Below are 6818 nucleotides of genomic sequence, written 5' to 3' on the forward strand. Positions count from 1 at the left end.
TAAAATTATTCTTAGTGCAATGGATGCACTGGTTTATCCATCAGTGCCTGATAATTGTTTCACTTAGCAAGTCTTGTGGAGGGATTAACAAACATTGTATATAGCCTGTAGAATGAGAATGAACTAGTAAGATTAGAAATTTCTAGTACCACCGCATGTTTCTTAAATACATCAGGAAACCTGAGTAAGCTGATTTGTTAAAAAGCACCACCTACATTAAATTATCTACTTTTAAGTTCTAAATTGATAAATAATGAATTATATATTTATGTTATTTTGAAGACTAAATGCACAAGGCATAATAAGTTATGGGTTGAAATTAACTATATAATATCTGTGTAAATACACCATAGTTTACCCATAAATTTAACTACATAAGTAGTGTAAAGGCATCATTTGATTTTATCCCATATTGTGGCTACTTTCACAAAGAGATACCAGGTATTGCACTACTTAGAGGAGACTATTGTTATTTATTCTCGGTAGGCACCACCCAGACACGTTTCAGAGCTTGTTGGCTCATTCATTGGTACCTGCCACCCCACCGATGGGTGAGCCAACAAGCTCCGAAATGTGTCTGGGTGGTGGTGAGAATAAATAACAATAGTCTCCTCTACTAGAGAAGCGTTATTTATTCCAAGTAGTGCAATACCTGGTATCTCGTTGTGAAGGTAGCCACAATATGAGATAAAACCAAACGATGCCTTTACACTACTTATTTTTAATAGTTAAATTTATGGTGTATTTACACCGATATTATCTATATGTATGTTATACATTCCTGAACCATTAATGAACACTATTCACGAAAATTAAAGAAATAATAAATAAAATAAATACATAAGTCTATAAATTATAACCCCTTATTACATTTAAAACTGAGATCTCCAGATTGGAGTTCAACTGAAGGTGCCATTTCTGCAAGTGGGGAAGGAGGGTAAAGGAGCACTCTATACCAGCAGTTCTCAAAATTTTTGGTCTCGGGACCCCTTTACACTCATAAAAATTATTGAAGATCCCAAAGTCTTAATAATATTATGAAAATAGTTTTCACCTCACGGACCCCCAGGGGTCCATTGACCACACTTTGAGAACCACTGCTCTATACCATTGTCCAAATATTTCATTATTTTGATGCTGCTCTTATATGTGAAGGTTATTTAACTACACAAATAAAATATACAGTATCTGAGGTTAAAATTAAAATGTTATCACAACTTAATTTTAACCTCAGATACTGTATATATATTTTAATCACACTTAAATAATTAAATTTTTTTGAAAAGCATTTCATAATTTCCCATAATATGGGATTAAATTTATACGTTTCAGTACTACTCATTTGCTGAATTTTCAGGGACGTTTCATATTTACTAAGAAAACTCAAGGCATATCCCAAACAAAAAAATAACCCCAGGGGCTCACATCTGGTTAGTATGGGCTTGGCACACCCAGGGTCCTGAACTGGATATCATCATTCTTCTCTTTCTTGGTGATTCCCTTGTCTCTCTGTCTATCTGTCTCTCTTTCTCTCTCTTAGGGTAACTTGGGAATTTTTTTTTGGCTGGTGCAGCATAAGCCTCAGGCTTCCTTGCACCATATAGCTAATAATAATAATAACTTATACCTTCAATACCACTTATTTGCTGAATTTCCAGGAAACTTCATTATTTGCTTAAGCAAACTCAAGGCATATCTCTATCAAATGAAAGTGGGGAAGGGAGAATTTCTGTGGGCTGATTAACTTCTTTTACTATTACTTGTACTTAATAATATTTAAATCTAATTCTAGAACCAGGTAACCAAAAATCCATCCTATATATATGTATGTATGTATGTACCAAGATTCTTGCATATACAAGATTTATTATCTTTAATATAAGATATAGGAAGGACCATATTTCACTTCGCACTTTTATTTCAATAGGAGGGATAAAATGACTTATGTATCAGTGATTAAATCACAAAAATAGGATCAAAAAAATGAAATAAGAACAAAAATTTCCCAACATTACTTTTTCTTTTATTAACATTACTTTTCAAACTGATGTCATTGTCTTGGTACATAAAAGCATTCTTTTATGCAGAAAGTTGACATACTTTTTATCATTAGCATATGACTAAATTTTTTAAATACCTCAGCATTGAATATTTTCATAATATCTAAAAAACTATGTTCACATCTGTATATTTTTTCTTTCAAACCACATGAATCTGCACAGGTTAACTTTAGACACCTTGGAGGCCACAAAATGGGTCTATGGACAATTATCCATTTTTTTATAGAGAAATTTGCTTACATTAAGAGAATACTATATTGGGGCAATGTTGGCCTTAAAATTTTGGAGGTATCACAGACAATTTTTAGGGGATTTCTAATCATGAGATGGTTCAGGTTTGCAACCAATCATAAAAATAAATAAAAAACAAAACTATATGATTATTATATATATTACAAAATCAAAATATTAACATCTTATTTATAATCAATAACAGACATATTGGCATACTGTATATACACACATGCAAGGTGTGATTAAAAAGATTGTGGACTGAATTTGTATCATGAAATTGGAGTGTTGTAGAGTTGATACTTATCAAGCATATTTGGTGACTCATCTAGACACAGTAGCACATGAGCCCATTAAGCTGATGTCAGTGTGAATTAGCACATGCTGAATAGAGATGTTTTATGTGTTTCATCACATTGGTACACTCTTTGGTGTGCCATTGTGATGAAATGAGTGATTTTACTGAGCAACAAATTTTATCATCAAATTTTGTTTTTGTTACAAATTAGAGAAAAGTAAGGAGAAGATACTGTAGTTTTTAGTGTTTTGCACCAACCTTGCGTAGAAATAAAAATAAAAATAAAAACACCAAGGAAACTGAACTTTTGATAACTGTGTTTATAATAAATTACAATAACCTGTATTTACAATAAATTTAACTTTACAATAAACTATACATATGAATTATTAAAATCTGCTACATTACAATCAATAAAATGCATTAAAATATACTAGATTAAAAGCGATAAAAATCGTAGCTTTCAAAGGCTCCAGCCTTCTTCTTCAGCGGAAGAAGACCGCTGAAGAAGAAGGCTGGAGCCTTTGAAAGCTACGATTTTTATCGCTTTTAATCTAGTATATTTTAATGCATTTTATTGATTGTAATGTAGCAGATTTTAATAATTCATATGTATAGTTTATTGTAAAGTTAAATTTATTGTAAATACAGGTTATTGTAATTTATTATAAACACAGTTATCAAAAGTTCAGTTTCCTTGGTGTTTTTATTTTTATTTTTATTTCTACGCAAGGTTGGTGCAAAACACTAAAAACTACAGTATGAATATACCCAACCTCAGAGGCCTGTTTGAAGAAGTAAGGAGAAGATGCTTGTGTTGTTTGAAGACTTTTCAGTAGTTCACAAAGTTTAAAGAGGACTACGTGTCTATAGAAGTTGATCCTCACTCTGGTTGCTCTTCATCTTCAAACCCAATGATTCAACTGGTCAGGAGTAATCATTGTTTAACTATCCATGAAGTTGCTAGTAAAATTGACATTTATTATAGGACATGTCAATCAAATTTAACACAATGTTTGGAAATGTGCCGTATTTCAGCCAAGTTTTTGCCTTGGAATCTCACAAATGATCACAGAGAACAGAGTTCTAGCATACCAAGATCTTTGTCAGTGTGCTACTGTTGATCCAAACTTTGTTTCTTCTATCATTACTGATGGCAAATCATGGGTGCATGACTGTGACCTGGAAACAAAGGTAGAGTAATAGTAATAGAGGAGGCATGTGATGCAAGAAACAAGCTTATAACATCAGCAAAAAAAAAAAAAAAAAAAGAAGCCATTTCACAAGTAAGAAAAGGGTACTATTTAAAGAAGTGTTAAAACAGCAGTTTATCACAAAAAGCTGCATTATACCAGCGTTCCTCAAACTGTGGGGAAATTGCAGGATTTGAAAACTAGACACCTGCAAGGAAATCTGACTGAAGTGTTTAAGGCTTTATATGGATTGAGTAAAACAAATGCTGATACATAACACATAAGGGACATAAACTAAAACTGAAAAGGAATGGCTGCAGGATGGATAGATCAGGTGGGTAGTTTTTTTTTTTGGCTCATGCTATATAAGCTTATACAGCATAAATAACACTACCACGATAGCAGTTAGTGACTGCTAGGTTGCTTGTACCTTATACACCAGAAATTCTGAATAGACAACTCTTAAGAATTATAAACAATTGCTTAAATTATAAGCTCCTATAATTTTAGACCCTGGACTAGTGCCCATGCCTGTATCTGTCCCTGTATTGGGATATAATCCTGCATAAAATATAGAGCCTTTCTCTGTAGTTTGGGATCAGTATATTTCTGTAATATTGCAAATAACTCTCTGAAGCAACAGTATCCTCAATGCAGTCAATTCTAAACAGACATTCTCCCTCTCCACTTTCAAATAATCACCCCAGTAGCATTTAATTGACTTTCAACTTCTACATGTGTCCAATAAAAACAAATGTTTATTAACATTTCAATCAATTTGAAAATTTCCTCATAAGTCAAAATGACACTGTTCAGAAAATTTTCATTCTAGCTAATCTTTTACATAAAACTTTCAGAAAATTCCATTCTTTTGTCAGGATCATAATTGCCTGGCACTTCATATAATTTTGGAATACTAACTTTATATCCTGGGTCTTTTAAAATTCTTAGAAGTTTGTGATAATTTTTCAGCTCAGATGATAACAAATTACCATACTGTGGATTATATGGCTAGGTTATTAACTAACATGATTATTTTGCAGGCCAATATCAATCCACCCGACAATATCTTTACTACTGGCGGAATGTGGTCTACTGCTGCTAGGAGGGTTAATAAAAGCCTCAGGCTTCTTAACCATCTGTAAATTATTGGTTTTAATGATAGAGAAGAATCAAATCATTTGCAGAAAAGGTTCACAATTAGAATTTCTTCTTCTTTATGTTTTATGTAATCACTGCACCTTTAAAACAAAAATTAAAAGTTACTATTTCTGACCAACACTAAGCAAGGATTTCAAAATTATTTGTCATCCCTAAGCCTTCCAAACAAAACTACTCAAGAGAATTTGAAACTCAGAATAAGTTTTGATCAGAAATTCCACTTACCCAGCAAGATTTCACACATTTCTACTCCACTTCTATGTGTAGTAAAATGTAGTATAACAACATTTAAAGTTCTTTATTTCAAAACATTCTAATAACCTTTGGAAAATGTATGCATTTCTTCTGAGTTTAACAGAAAACTGGATCTAGCAAACAGGCCTTACCACTGTAAGGCCTGTTTGCTAGATGCCTGTATGCACTGAGTTGGCTTTGGATCAGTAACACCCCTTGTGTAGGGATGGGCTGGTCTGTGATGCTGGTGAAGGCTGAAAGTCAGTAACAGTTAATGTAAGACTGTAACTTGAACACATGGGGTTACTTCTACCCATATGCAGTACTTTGCATTTGTCAGTTTAACCTTGACAAATGCAAAGTACTGCATATGGGTAGAAGTAACCCCAGAGAAACGTACCAACTGTGTGGTACTACACTTAAGGTGGTAGAAAATGAAAAAGACCTGGGAGTAATTGTGCAGTCAGATATGAAGTTTTCTGAGCAATGCAGACAGGCTGCCAGGGCAGGTCATGGGATTTTGTCATTGATATATAGGAATTTTGGTTGCAGGGAAAAGGAGGTGATTGTCTCTCTGTATAAGGAAATGGTCAGGCCATGCCTTGAGTACTGCGTACAGGTCTGGAGGCTTCATTTTAGGAAGGATGTAGATTTACTTGGGCGTATACAGAGAAGGGCAACAAGATTGGTGAGGGGAATGAAGGGATCTTCTTACCAAGAGAGGCTTAAGTTCTGCAAATTGCAGTGGCTGGAGACTAGGCACCTGCACAGTGATCTGATTGAGGTGTATAAGGCCTTGAATGGGTTGAGCACGCTGAATTCTGATGGGATCCTTCCACTTGTTCAGATTACGAACCTAAGGGGGCATAAATTCAAATTAAGAAAGGACAGATGTAGAATAGATGTACGGAAATTTGCCTTTAGCCAGCGGGTGGTTAATTGCTGGAACAAACTTCCATCTGTCGTTGTGGAAGTTGATAGGTTGAATAAATTTAAGGAGGAACGGGACAGGCATTTGGAGTGAATGGTGTGATTTTTTTTTGGCTGATGCTGCATAAGCTCATACACTTGCTTTCTTGCATCACATGCCACTACTACTACTACATGGTGATCAGTTTTTGAGTGTCTGTGAGAAAGAATGGGTCGGTGTCGAGATCCTTCCGACTTTAAACACAGAACGTCTTTGGAGGAGACTTTCATGTGCCAGTATCTCTACAACAGCCAACATGTTCCTGTTCTACGGTGTGATGATTCTACCATGACTGGCTCAACAGAAATCAAACAGCCAGCCCAAGGCCACATGTGGTCAACACCCACGTTGAGTGTCATGTCTTGTCTCATAACACAGTAGTGATGTAGCCCACAGGGCTAGCTAATCACTCAGAACAATGCAAGAATAACAAGACCAACGTCCACATGGTCTATGTACCAGTTATTAGCTTGTATAGGCTATGGCAGTCTACAGCCATCAGAGGTACCTATTCTCACTGCAAGACTTAAGAAACTACTCTGTGCATGAGCACATCAGCACCAACACCAGACCACTGATGTGAAAATCTGTTGCTTGGTCTGACAAATCCTGGCACCTCTGTAGCTAGGTGGGCAGGAGCAAAAGTGTGTAGTACACGCTTCTTGGTTAGA

This window comes from Mastigoproctus giganteus, chromosome 9 (genome assembly GCF_048544385.1).
Source record: "Mastigoproctus giganteus isolate SK-2022 chromosome 9, ASM4854438v1, whole genome shotgun sequence".
NCBI lineage: Eukaryota > Metazoa > Arthropoda > Arachnida > Uropygi > Thelyphonidae > Mastigoproctus > Mastigoproctus giganteus.